Here is a 14,544-nt window from a genome sequence, read left to right as displayed (position 1 = left end):
TATATAATAACATATAAAATAATTTAAATATATATACCCAATCCTCTATTGCAGGCAAGGTTTTCGCCATGAGATTAATCCATTTGGATGAAAGTGACCCATGGTGAGTTTTGAACGTGGCGCGTGGTATTATTTTGGTATACGGTGGGGTAGAAATGAGTGGTGCATTCACTTATTTCATTCAAATTTCTTCAATGGGTGTGGCCATCGTGTTGGTGTATTTAGCAATTTGGTACTGCATGTGGGGCAGGTTCATGTGGTGTTGTGCCCTGAGCCCCTGACACGCTTTTCTGCTTGGAAGCTTCTCTGTATTTCAATTGGTTATTGGTTTCTGCCTCTGCCGCTGTTGCCCAGTCGGTGGGTCGCTTTCGGGTTCTTGCCGCTGTTGGTCGTTCGTTGTGTCGCTTTCTTTTTGTCATCGGTTTGCATGCCTGCCGCTGCTGCCTGTTGGTCCAGCAACCTCTAGATTTGTCTCTCAGGCTCTCGCTAGAAGGCTCGGGTCCGATCCAGCGCCACCGCCGCACGGCCGTGTATATGACTATAAAAAGTGACTCGCCTCCTCCCACCCGTACCACCTAGCTCATGCCTCCTCTCCTGCCGCAGCCCTTCCCTACATCTCCTCTCCCCATGGCCAAGCTGCGCCACGGACGCGGCGGGGATGGTTACCGACACCGTGAGCCACAGAAGAACGATTGAGTCCTGCAGCGCCGGCGGTAGCGCCTTCCCGGCCGCCGGCGTCCTCTTCCACTTCCAAGCCATCGAGGAGGACTGCTGTGGCTCTTCCCATGGCGGCCTCGAGGTTTTGATTGGGTCCTTGCATCGGTTTTAACGGAGCCTGATAGGAACGCCGGGAGAGAAGTAGCCTTGGATTGGAGTATCGTGGGCATTTCATCCTGTTTGTGGTGGCCATGGGGCAGGCCATCGTCGAGATCCATCCCTGTGAGCCGCAGTTCATCTGTAAGCACACACGATTCCCCTTGCCCCGTCCCTCATCTGTAGAAAATTATTATTCTGATCCATGTTGGGGGACGAGGCGGCTGCAGGATGGGGCATTGGGGAGAATTCGTGCTCGATCCGGCTGCCACCACACGCCATCTGGTGGGGAAGTAGAGGGGTAGCCGAGCGGAGGAGCGGGCGCGGGTCGGCCGCAGCTCTGGGAGCTCCAGCGGCAGCAAGAGTGGTACATGATGACGGCCGCGCTGTATCCGTACCTCCTCCCGCCGCTCTTCGACGACCTGCCGGCGGCGCTTTTGGCCGCGAGTGCTCTTTGGTCGTGGCCGCGGGAGCCATGCACGAGCCGGCGTTTCACTAGTGCGCGTGCAGCGCTCTTTCGCTCTCCGGACGGCCTAATCGAGCGCATGTACCCAATCCCCGTCTCTGTCCTCGCCACTGCCTCCGCCAGAAGCCCCGGCAGCGGTCTGCCGTCCTCCTTCCCTCTCAGCCAGATGTTCTTGTGCTGCTAGCTCATATCTCTCTCCCGTACAATACAAAGACGGGATGCGTTTGAGGTTTGAACACATCATGTGAGTTCAAGCCCCACCACAGACTGTTCTGAAGTTTCTTGAGATTTTCTGGTTAGGGAGATTTGGGATAAAATATGCTCTGAATTTTGGACAACAGTACTGCCATGAGTTCGAAGTAACATACTGTTTTGCAAAAAAAGCAGAAGTAACATACTGAACCGTGAACCGATTTAGGCTTGCTCAGTTTGTGGCTGCTCAATTGTGGTGGATGAACTTATTATGATTTGTTCTCCAATTCTCCCTTTTTGTGATAGAGTTTGTGATTATTAAGATTTAGGCAATGTGTGTCTGTGTCCTTTGCAAAACTTATCAGTACGAATCTCCACATCATTCATATTGATATTGTTTTTGACAGGGTATGCTGGCTGGAACTCAAGGCGGGTTTTTCCGACCAAGTTTTTGGCCATCCAATTAACTCTGCTTGGAGGCTTGGACCTTCTAATAATTTTATAAATTTCATTTGCTTACATCATCTCTACTGATTAGGTGTTTAATTTAAGCACTTAACTCTTTATTCTGATGGTTAATTGTTGACTGGATGTAAATTTTCATTTTTAACAATGATTCAGCAATGCAAACTATCTTCCTAAGAATATACTTCCGCTTTCCAAAAAAATATTTCCTTCATGGCCTTCGACCTCGCTTGCTGCTTCTGGAGTATAGATACAGTTTGAGGTAGATAGCAGAGAGCAGTCCAGCGGTAAGAGTTGGAACTAACTTTTTTTTATATCAGTTGGAACTAAGCTGCAAAACGAGCTATACCTATCGTGCCTCTCGAGCTCACTCCCGTGCCTATACCTATCTTGGCGGTCGGCGCCTATACCCATCTCGGCGGTCCTTGATGGGTATAGGCGCGGAAGTGGGTTCCCATTTCTTTTGCCTTTCTGATCAGCACAATTGGTCCTGGATGTATCTAATCTTTGTCCTGGGTTTCCATTTCTTCTGTCTAGGAAGCATTATTATCAAAATCAGCAGGATCTTTGAGGCCTTGCGACGCTTAACTTTAGTGAGTGGTGTAGGATCTGGATTTTATCCTAAACTACTATTAAACTCACAAGAGGGAGCATTTGGGCAATATCTGCATAAATATAAACTATAAAATTATATTATGGGAGGAGTTTGTTCATTTTTCAGAACTAAGGAAGTTGGATAAGTTTAAATCACTTATTCAGCAGTTAACTGAACTTTTCTAATTGTATTTCAAATCCACAAGCGGACAAAATCATTACTCTTTCCTATCATTTAAATCAGATGGACGGGCTCCAAACTCCCAGTGCCATTTGTCGTTTTTGTGTTTTGATTTTTATTCGAGTGCCTTTGGTGCTTCTCTTCTCTTGTCGAGATACAACTCGGTCTGCCGCCATAGAACACCACTCTGGGCCACCAATTTGTCAACTCCATCTCGGCATTATGCATCCATGGTTGCAGTACTAACCCATATTAATATTCTCTTGACGTTGTTGTTATTAGCTTATATGTTGATGTTTCCCTGTAGTTTCCACTTCAGTTACTGAGATTTTAGTTGTGTGAGCAAAACGACAGTTCTAGGATTAATGCTTATAGTTTGTTGCCAAGTAATTTCCCTTGGTGGGCATATTTCTAAATATAGTTTGGCTGATGAACTTGCGTGTTGTACAGCATATCTTGCAGAGAATATTCTGTTTTGTTTCTTCATCTCATCATTTGGCCAGTTAAATGTTTGTGTTTGTATCCACTGTACATGGTATTTCTAAAACGATATTGCTAAGGCATGCATCGAATTACCCATGATCCACCTGTTATTTGGAGCCCACTAGCTTAAGTAGCCTATAACTCAGATGTCTAGATGTCTCTTCTACCTGACCTTTGTGTATCTCATTCAGTATGTTTTTGTCAGAGCAAGTGTATGTTCAGGACCTGCAATTAATAGTCATGGTCATGTGCTATATGTGTATTCTCTGTATATATATGCAGCTGCATACACTTAGTATGTGTAGTCAGGGCAACTAATTTCTGTATGTAAAGAAATAATGTGTCTATTTTTTTAAGAGCAAATGAGAAGTTTATGACAATGCCACTAGACTCATGTGGAACTCTGACTTTACCATTGGTTTATCGCTGTTTATAGAAGTACCATTGGTATATTAATTTTTATTTTTGTATTTACAGCCGTTACTGTGGGGTCAAAGTACTTCGACGGGGGTAGGCTGTGTTTTGATTAGAAACCGGCTAGGGTCTTTACTCTGTTTTGTATTCTCCTGAACTAATATTTGTAATGGGTAAGCTCTGACTGAAACATGCAGCTGATTTGCTTATCCAAGACCATTAGTTCATCCATGAATATAAATAAATCATGATGTGATTTGCCTGCATTCATATAATCGTTGTTGGTCCAATTACCCCTTGCTTAATGACAAAAAAAAACTCCCTTTTAGTACCACGTTGCCTAGCTTAGCACATGGAAAAAAATGAGTTGTACCTAAAAAACAGTAAAAGGATATAGCCTAGCTTGATATGTACTCCCTCCGTTCCTAAATATAAGTCTTTTTAGAGATTTCAATAAGTGACTACATACGGAGCAAAATGAGTGAATGTACATTCTAAAATATGTCTACATACATCCGTATGTTATAGTCTATTTGAAATGCCTAAAAAGACTTATATTTAGGAACGGAGTGAGTATATACGATACATATATGGATCTACTCTTTTATGTGTCCCTCTGTCTAAGGGTAGGAGAGCCACAAACTCTTAACATCAATGTTACTTCTAATTATTCCATTGATCAATTGTCATTTAAAATTTTACCGCCTTCAATTTTCACCACATCAAATAATACATAGTACTCTGAACGTATAAACCATTTTCCCTTAGATAAAAGAAATAATTTTTATATGGTATGCAACAACATATACCATTGTGTACAAACGAGGTGCGGCGTGCGGCGGCACGGGTTTAGCTAGTAATATAGTTAAAAGGGAAACATAAGTTGGACCAGGCGTTCCTATTCTTATATAGAAAAATAAAACAGACCTCTGCGTTTTCTTTAAAAAAAACATAAATTGGGCTGCCGATGTTTCAGGAAAAATAAAACCTCAAATGGGAGGTCTATAGGCCGGTCGATACATGACGGCCCTCAAGAAAATACAAACAGGCTTATGGACCTCCCATCCGAGGTCGTGGGCTGCGCATGTTAAAAGAGAAAGCCTAAACGGGGCAGCCCAAAACCCAGCTGATACTTGCTGCCCTAATGATAATAAATGATACCTGCCAGTTTCCCGACTTCGTTGTGAATTTATCTCCTATAGTAACTATGTTGAAGCACCTTAAAAAATGTAGCTATGTTGACAAACCCGTGGGCCCCAACGTCAGTATAGCATTAGGAGGAAGTATTTTTTCGATGAGGCACTTGCTTGCGTACGGCCATAGACCTGGTGGGTCCTGACTGTCCGCCTCTTCACGTACAGTCTTCTCCAGATTCCTCTCGTTTGTTCAGCATGTTCACAACAGCAGACAACGGCGTCGCGGCGAGCGCACAAAGGCACAGGAGGAGATACGACCACCTGAGGAAGTGTCTTATTAGTAACGAAACAACTGAACTAGCCTAGTGGCCGAGTGACACTACCCGACAGCTGTTTCGCCCGGGTTCGATTCCACCTGTGCAGAGAAAATATCTTCAAATTTTTTGCCTCTGCCTTTATTGACACGTCGGTCCCAATTGTCATCTACGCACACCACGTCCAACACTTGCCAAAACTTCGTCCCTTGTTTTCTCTGTTTTTCGCACACTCGACATTGTGTGGGCATTTTGAAAATATCATATCTTTTTGACTGTGCATCATATGAAAATATGCTATGCATGAATGTTGATCAGCATGATGTTAACTGGCTGGTAGTTCCAGTTTCGACCATGAATAAAACTTCCAACATGATATTAACACTGTTTGAAAAGGCCGTGTTAATATAAATGCTCTGCCTCTGAAAGTTGCAGTTTCTTATCTGAAACTGAACTTGGAGTTTCTTATCTGAAACTGAAACTTGCAGTTTCTTCACTGAGTCACATTGTCTGCACTTTTATACTCCTATGAAACTACATTTTTTAAGTGCTAAAAATAGATCTCTAGAATTCATAAAATACTTCATATGCTCAATACTGCAAATCTAAAATTCAAAAGACATTCATATCTAAAAGTACTCTCAAAATACACAACACAAAACACAATTCACAACCTGCAAATACTAACAACCCTAAGCTCCTCCTGACAATTCACAACCTGCCCGACTATTGGGCTGGGGGGGCAGTCCCTCCTATTCCTCGGCGGCAGACAGCCTCCCCGTGAGACGATGTGAACGGCGAGGGAGAGGATGGCGGGGAAGCGTCGTCGGGCAAACTGTTTTTCTCCTCTTGCAGTTGGGTTATGTCGACGAAGACTCCACCGGCTCGCTCTGGCACGACACCCTCACAAACGGCACCCTGTAGATGCTCGATCCTTCAATTTCGGGTGGATGCTCCATCTGGGACCGATACTCCCACCACCGCTCCCTCCCGATCGGATTCGGTGAATCTGTTTGCTCCATGGCCTAGAGGAGCAGCTCTATGTACTCCCGCGCGACTCCCTCCTGGAGTATCGCCGCCTTTTCGCTCTGTTGCAGATATTTGGCCATGGATGTCGCCGTCACCGCTAGTTGGTCCTTGTTGTCAAACCAAGACTGTATCTCCAACATCCTAGCTAGCTTCATAGGGTCGCCGTCTGCGATCCTCACGTATCGTTTGTACTCCTCCATCGATCTACTTCTCCATAGCACCTTCACTCGCCGGCGATGGTTTTTGAATGGAAGAGGAGAGGAGCAGCGCTGGTTTTGGATTAGAACGGGAGAGGAGCGACGCTAGTTTTGGATTGGAACACGAGAGGAGGGCGGTGGTTTTGAAATGGAAGAGGAGAGGAGCGGCGCTGGATTTAGATTGGAACAGGAGAGGAGCGGCGGTGGTTTAAGAGGAGAAGAGCGGAAGAGCGGCGCTGGTCTTGGAAGTATTTTTTTGTTTTGCGTATTTTGGGTCAAAGTTTGACCACGTACTGTATTTGACAACCAAAATGTGAATGCATGTCACCAAAAATTGTATCGTTTGGTTCGTATCTGAATGTACTTTCAAATTATATTATTTTTGCAACGTATGACATATATTTTATTTGCGAAAATCATGGTCAATTATGACCCAGAATAAAAGGGAGACTAGTTAATGCGGGGTTGCTTTCTTAATTGAAGGGTAAATTGATTTTGATTTTGATCCAGTCACAGCGCGCCGGCCCTCTCGTCCAATCCTAAATCGCTGCCGCACGCTCCTCTCCCTCTTCTCCATTGCAAAACCACCTCCTCTCCTCTCCATCATCTCCATTCAAAAACCACCGTCTCGCCTCTCCCTCTTCTCCATTGCAAAACCACCTCCTCTCCTCGTTTCAACGGCGGCGGTAGGGTTTAAGGTAAGCTTCGCACTAACCTAATCTTCCACTTGCTCATGCTTACAATTAGTGTGACAGCTAATGAAAATCATGCTTACAATCAGTCTCCGAGTACTACGCCAATCACCCTTAAATAGCTCTGGACCTTTGGGTCAAAGTTGTGACACTGTGTACAAATAAAGAAAAATAGATTGGTGCTTCTTTCAGAAAAGAGTACTCCCTAGAAAACTGCCAATATAAGCTACTAGTATTTGGTTAGAGGATTTGCTGCCGAGAAAGATCCATCTACAGAGAGCGCAACACATCCCACTGGTGGTGGTGGATACCAATGCGTGCATGGAGTATGGTTGGTGTCGGTAATTTTTACTTGGCACACCTCACACTCTCATATATGCCGGTTCCATCCGTACATTTATGCAGTTCCACCAAAATGCAGCTGAATAACCCTCTTTGCACAGATAATGAAAAAGCGTGATTACATTATAGTGGCACTAGTTGATGAAACACGCAAAACAAATAGAAGAAAATATTGCGATAGTATCATAGTATGCCATGCTGCGAGGGCGAGATGGGCCCTGCGATGCCTCATACGGTATGCCACGCCTCATACTGGAAATCGTCCCAAGTCCCCCCGATACACCTTCTGCCAGTGATGAACATCAGTGTACATCGGTAGTACAAGGAGGGGCCTTGAGACATTCAAATCTCTATTTTTGTGCAGATCAACTAAAATTAAGCACCCCAGTTTGCAGAAACGCTTAAACATTAACAATGGGACTAGTTGATGAAACATACATTAAGAAAGAGAAGCACTTTCTTTATCTACATTGGAAATGAAATGATAGAGAGGACACTCGCTCTATTTTAACTGTATTATTACTTCATTTTATCAGTGACACTAGGGTCGAGCAGGTGGCAAACAAGGTGTACCGTGCGTCGCAAGGATGAAGGCCGGGGGTGCTTAGACTGGGATGCTGAAGCTGGCTCTTTCAGTCCCTATCTTTCCCCTGATGTTTCTGTGGTAGCATTTGGGTTGTAATCCAAACTTGGTCGAGCTGGTGCTGCGTCCCCCTACCTGCCGAGCTTATGTGGCGAACTTGTCTCCTGCTAGTACTCAGTCCATTCTAGTAGTAGTTGCATAACTGCCTGTTTACACTGAGATGTTGTCGGATAATGGTTCTCTATGGTTGGGTTTCTTTAATGAAATCGGAGGAAACCCCCTCTTTCGATATATAAAAAAACAGCGGCACTAGCGGTGCCAAAACATTGCCTCAAATTAATAGTGCCACTAGATTAAGGTGCAAAATAATAACATTACAGCTTTATCATGGCAGTGCCAAAACAGTAGCACAAGAGCAGGATCAACATGCAGGATCTTTGGCAAACGGTCACACCAAAAAGGAACATACCTCGTGATGGGAACCATATCTGCAGTCAACGCCATCGTAGAAGGGATGACACCAGTCACCAACATGGATGATTCAATTCATGGGACCTTTTGGTGCAGTTCACCTAAAATGAAGCAATGCCCCATGAGCTAGCAACTTCTATTTTTTAAGAAAAGGGCTGTAGCCCCGGTTCCATTTCCATCAGAAAACGAAACCCACAGAGCTTCTTCTTCATTAGTTGCAATAAAATTGAGCAACATCAAGGTTGGTCGTGAAGCTCCAAGAATGTTCAACTACAATTTGGATATCATTTGTGCAGTTCAACTAAGATCAAGCGTGAAATGTATATCTCTGTTTGCACAAAAAAAGGTGGAAAGGAGGGTGACTAACAAGTGATGAAACATGCAATAAATGAAAAAAGCATGTTCCTTATCTGAATGGCAATCGTACAAGGACAGTAGCAATTTCTAGCAGCATTGCTAGATATTAGTGTGGGCATTAGGATTAACTATGACAACCGTTAAATACGACATTACTTTAATTGTGCCATTTCTTCATTTAACCAGCAACATTACATTAGCAGCTGCTACAGAGTCGGTATTTGGGCACGGGAGAGTAGGTGGACTAGGACAGTTGCATCTCTAACGAAAAGAAGCAACTTATCTTAATGGGAAATTTAGCAGGACATGAAAAAAGTGCCATTGATTCATATTACTGGAGGCATTACATTGAAAACAACATTGGTTTAACGTGTCCTTACTTTTAACAGTGCGACTGCTACATTTTACCAGTGGCATTACATAAGAGCGGCTCGGGGCAACAAACATCAGAAGAGGATATCTGGGTTGGTCCCATTTTTGTTCGGTATATAGCCACCTTATACTGTGTGAGGCTAGCAAATCTAGTGTTGGACTTACTCTGTTGACTTGTCCTCCAGTCCCCACTTTCTTTCCTTTTTCAACCAATAGATCGTGTTTATATTGAGTTTGTACTGCGTTCCCTTTATTTCCCTATTAGACCTAGAGACCAGTTGGATAGCCAGTCTCTGCTACTTTTCACCCCCATTATTTCCTCTTTCGACCAAGTCCTAGATTCAGGTAACAAATCTTCCCCACCCCCACCCCCTTTCTTCCTTGTTTGAACCAAGTACTACTAGATTCGAGTGCATGAACTAGTTTTACCTCTTAACAGTAAAAAATTAGGTGGTTTTCGAACAGCCGATCGATCCTATCTACGAGGGGGCCTGAGAAATAGTAAAAGATACAAATGCAGTGACGTCAGGAGCTCGAGAAGTAGAGCAAGGCCGGTTTCAAAGGAAGTTATACCCGAGGGTCGCCGGGATGTCGCTAGGTGGGCGGCGGGAGGCCGGATCTGCCCACACTACGGCAGCGAGGAAGAAGGGGTGGAAGGCCCTCCCTCGCCAGCGATGCTTGGGAGAGAACGACAAGGCACGCTGATTGGGTCGCGCCGGCAGTGGGTAAGAGCCGTCGCCGAGGACGACCGCGTGAACGTTGCACCTTCTCACCTTCCCCGGCGGACAGGATCCAGCTGGATCTGTGACCAGCGGTGAGTAGAGAGAGAGTGTGTGGCCACCGCTGTCGTGTTTAGATCTGGAGAGGACGAGACAGTGTGAAGAGAGCAACACTAGCAAGCAAGCGCGAAGGCTCCTGCCTATATAGTGGAGTACTAGTTTTGTTTTGTCTACCTGTCGGAGCCGGCTTGACCTCGACAATGACTGTCGAGAAGTCTTCATGCACGTGCCCCGGAGGCGCAGTTGTCGTCATTTTGATCTGAAGCACCGGATTATAACATATAACACGAAAAAATGCCACATGACAAGAAATCATAACCTCACTTCCCAAAGGAGACAAGATGAATCCCGACGGACAAACTAGACAAGGATCAAAGCTCAAATTAAAGATACACTCGTAGAAAAGGGGTCTGTCGATAGATGCCCTAATTAACATAGCCAGCTTGACCTAGATGGCAGCCGATTAGTCTTCGTGCATGTGCCCCCAATGACTAGCCCAACTCAGTTGTCGCTGTTTAACCCTCGCAGTGATCCGAAGCACATGACACCTAATTTTGCGAGATGACAAGAAACCTTTTTTAGATTTCTCATCAGAACTACAGCCCTGTACAACACAACCTGCACGATATGTAGACGATAGCCAATCCAGGCGTGTCTGCTGGAGTCTGGTCACATGCATGGACGAACTAATCTTCCGTGTCTTGCAGGGATCGTCTAGGTACCAACTTATGTACTCCAAAACACTTCTCTAGTAGTACTATCGCTCGTCTCTCTCTTCTATTAACTCACCTGACTTGCGGGGCCGGGGAGTGTGCATATGGTCGGTTCTCAATTGCGGTCCCACATGTGTGTGCAAACACAATATGACGCGCGTTCCATTCGGAGAGCGGCGTGCCAGACCGACCGACCGTCTGGGGTGCGACACGAACGCTACGGGCGTGCTGTATACTCCGTACATGTGTATCTCCGTTTTCTTGAGGCTTTGCTCCATGGCGCAATCCATGGATACAAAATTAGTATACTGTACTATTTAAAAGTCGAGGGCGGGGTTTTCCCGCGCGGTAGGCAGCGCAGTTCCGCCTAGTCGGTTCGGCAGAGACGCGAGAAGATGAGGGAGTAGGCTGCTGCAAACGTACGGATGTGTGATTTGACAGTGAGTTACTGCTGGACAGGTGGGGCCCGGTGATTTGACTTGCCATTATCATTTTAACTGCAACGCTATGACCGGCGTGAGTCTCCTAATTCCTGACCACCTGCATACAGGTGCCTCTCCCGATGCTCCACCATGTAGAGGCTGGCTCTTGCTTGAGAGCCCACTCCTCCACTTTTTCCTTGCCTCTTTCCCCCACATATGCTAAAATGCCATGTAAAGCAGGCTTATAGCCCACTATTGTACTTGATCCTACAGGTGCTAAGCCTGCCACATAGGCATAAAGTCTGATGTGGCAAGTTAATTAAGAAGAGAGAGACTAGTTTGGTGACCCCAGGAAGAAACGGTGATAAGCGCATGTACCTACATGAAGCAAACTTAGCAACAAAAAACTAAGCACCTATGCATTGGGGACTTGAGTTGCTAAGCCATTTAATGCCCATAGCACCTCATCTAAGCACCATTTCATTGGAAGAGGTCACTCCTTGGCAAATGCAATAAATACTACGAAGAAAGAGATAGAGAGAAGTAAACAAAAAAATACTCTTATAGCCAACCTTATAGCTAACCTTGTTGTATGAGTGACTAAGTGATGACTATGTATGACATGCCAACATCAGATAGCATAACGCACCGTGTTAAATATCCAAGGGCGTGACCGCGCGAGCGAGGCGACGATCATGGTAGGCGCGACCATGATACAGGCTGCTGGCAGCCCTTGGATCTGAGATCGAACGGTCGCATGCTAAGTTGCTGAAAATTTGCAGAATAACCCTCCAGGATAGGATATTCACCCATAGGTCTAGAATCACGGCATGCAACCGTTCGATCTCAGATCCAAGGGCTCTCGGAAGCCCGTATCATGGGAGAATGGAAAGCTTCGTATCACCTGTAATTTTCCCGACGCTTGACATGAGATCGAAAGCCATTTAATTGGGCGTCGAGTAGACATGACATCTAATTGGGCCCCCATAGTACTGTGCATGAATCCATTTATCCACTAGGCAAGCCACTACCCTGCCATTCGCACGCGCCCCCCACTCGACATTTTTACAATCGATAAACCGCTCCTAGTCATCCCGTCCTTTCACATTACGGCAGTTCCACTAATCCTAACCCTCCTCCCAAATCCATGGCGTCCCAAATCTCCATGATTGGCGGTGAGTACAAGGTTAGAACCATCACCGGCGATGAGTTCGACGCCATCTACACCCGTTCTTCCGCAACGGTGAAAGAATGCCTTGCTCGCTTCAAACGCATGTTCGAAAACTCAAATGATGAGTGGGTCGCTGGGCTAGATGTTGAGTACACCACAGTCTTGGGAAGCGAGAAGAATCTAAAGGAGGCAGAGAAGAAGAAGCTCGCCGTGATCCAGGTTTGCGTGCATGACTTATGCTTGGTCTACCACATATGCCATGCCGACGTTGAGTGCGAGGAATTTAAGAAGTTCCTCAAGGGCGGCCGAGTCAAATTCGTTACTGTAGACTTTAGGAATGACATGGAAATCCTGGGTCGGATAGGCCTCGTTGTAGGCGACGCATTCGACCTCCAGAAGGAAGGGCTAGTGCCCTCCCTTGATCAGCCTTCAATGCCGACCCTGGCAGGAGCCATGGTTCATCCTTCATACGGTGAACTGAAGAAACCTCCGCACACGTTTCATCGTGCATGGCAGTGGACTGTACTAGATATAGACCACATCCACTACGCTGCAATGGATGGCTACCTTTGTTTCAATATCTACAAGGGTTGGATGAAGAGCAAGAGCCAAGTGTGCGGTTCAAGCAAAGAAGTATCGCCCAAGAGGAAGAGGGACAAGGACTCCGAGTAAGGTGGCAGTGTCGTTGCTCATGGTGGTTCTAATGCATTGTCTACCACATTAGTTGCTTAGTTTAATTTCTGGTGTGCTTAGTATTATTTGAGGGGTGTGTTGTGCTGAGCCCCCAGCAGAACTATGTTATGTTTCTTCTTGTTATATTTCGTACATTTCATCTTTTAGTTGGTATAGTACTACCACTCGTTTCTTCACATTATATACGTACAATATATGTGGCCAACATCATATAGCCAGCAGTTTAGTTGTCAAAGAATTTCAGGGTGCTTAGTTTTGTCAAAGAATTCCAGGGTGCTTAGTTTTATTTGAGGGGTGTGTTGTGCTGGACACCATTAACTTATCATTGTGAGAATCAGCTTATTTTGTCATGTAACATGGTTAACGGGTTTGACGTGAAAATAACAATGTCTAATGGCATTTCTGAGCAAACATCTAACTTAACGATGGCATTTTTTAGATATCTAATTGCATTTTTGAGCAGGCATCTCACGGATCGATGGCATTTTTTGAGTAGTTGTAACTTCTAATGGCAAAACTAAGTAGTGATACACAACTAGTGGCATAAATAACAAGAACCCAAGAATTAAATAGGTATGCTAATTTCTTTATTTCTTTATACCTTTGTGTGCGAAACAATATACGCTGCCTCCCCCCAGATTTTCTTTACAGAGGCAACATAGAACTATATGAGTGCCCTGTTAAATTTTGGAATTATTCCGGGTTCGTTTGGCTTTTTTATACATTACTTGAGTTTCTGGTCATTTAATGTGCATAATTCAAATTTGAACTACAAGCACATGCTCTCGTGCATCAAAGTTGATTGAAAAATCACATGTGTGTCCACGGGTGAATTTCTAGGTCCCATGCAAGAAATGGGAATGAAATTCAAACATCTGGGCATCGTGGTTCGGCCGAGAACATTGAGAAGCTTGGTTTTAAAATTCTTGTAAATCCAAAACACGCCTGAAAATCATGAAACTTGGTATGGTGTCATGTCATGGTACTACCATGCTGTGGTAAAAAAATTTACAGAATAGGAACAAGTTTTGGTATAAGTTTCTTGCAAACCGGAGCTTCTCTCAAGAAGGCTCGTGGTTCTGAGAGGGAACGTGTCACCTTTGTCTGCATAATTCAAATTTTAAATACAAGCACATGCTCTAGTGCACCAAAGCTGGTTGAAAAATCACATGTGTGTCCTCGGGTAAATTTCTAGGTCCCATGCCAGAAATGGGAATGAAATTCAAACATCTGGGCGTCATGGCTCGGCTGGAAACATTGAGAAACTTGGTTTTTTAATTCCTGTAAATCCAAAACACGCATGAAAATCATGAAACTTGGCTTGGTGTCATGACATGGCACCAACATGCTGTGGTAATTTTGCTATTCAATTTGCGAAGGCGCACACATTAACAATCAACAAAGTCATTTTGGAACAAGTGCTGTCACGTTACAATCGGAAACACAAGTATTATTGAAACTGTGGGCGTTCTATTTACCATTTACGTGCCGCCTCGCGTCCCTTTTTTTATTAGCTAGGAGGCGCCGTGCAGGGTAGCTATTTGAGTACGGGAGGCGTGCGAGCCCTTTGACCTCCATCTGTCGTCCACCTCTCTCCCATGGTCTCCATTAATGGCGTCCGAGCCTCTGTTTAATGGCGTGGCAATGTCTCACTCGACTGAGATT

The 14,544-nt window shown here is 45.0% G+C and overlaps 1 long non-coding RNA gene across 1 annotated transcript; it reads left to right on the top strand.

Annotated features, from left to right (window-relative positions):
• The first annotated feature begins 435 nt into the window (after positions 1–435).
• On the top strand, positions 436–3,579 carry LOC109775525 (uncharacterized). Its single transcript, XR_005772905.2, has 2 exons — positions 436–957; positions 1,044–3,579. It is a non-coding gene; the product is annotated as an uncharacterized lncRNA (long non-coding RNA).
• Positions 3,580–14,544: the final 10,965 nt, after the last annotated feature.

The sequence above is a fragment of the Aegilops tauschii genome, chromosome 3 (genome assembly GCF_002575655.3).
Source record: "Aegilops tauschii subsp. strangulata cultivar AL8/78 chromosome 3, Aet v6.0, whole genome shotgun sequence".
NCBI classification, from domain to species: domain Eukaryota; kingdom Viridiplantae; phylum Streptophyta; class Magnoliopsida; order Poales; family Poaceae; genus Aegilops; species Aegilops tauschii.
The sequence above is the reverse complement of the archived record's forward strand: the minus strand, read 5'-3'. Positions and strand labels throughout refer to the sequence as shown.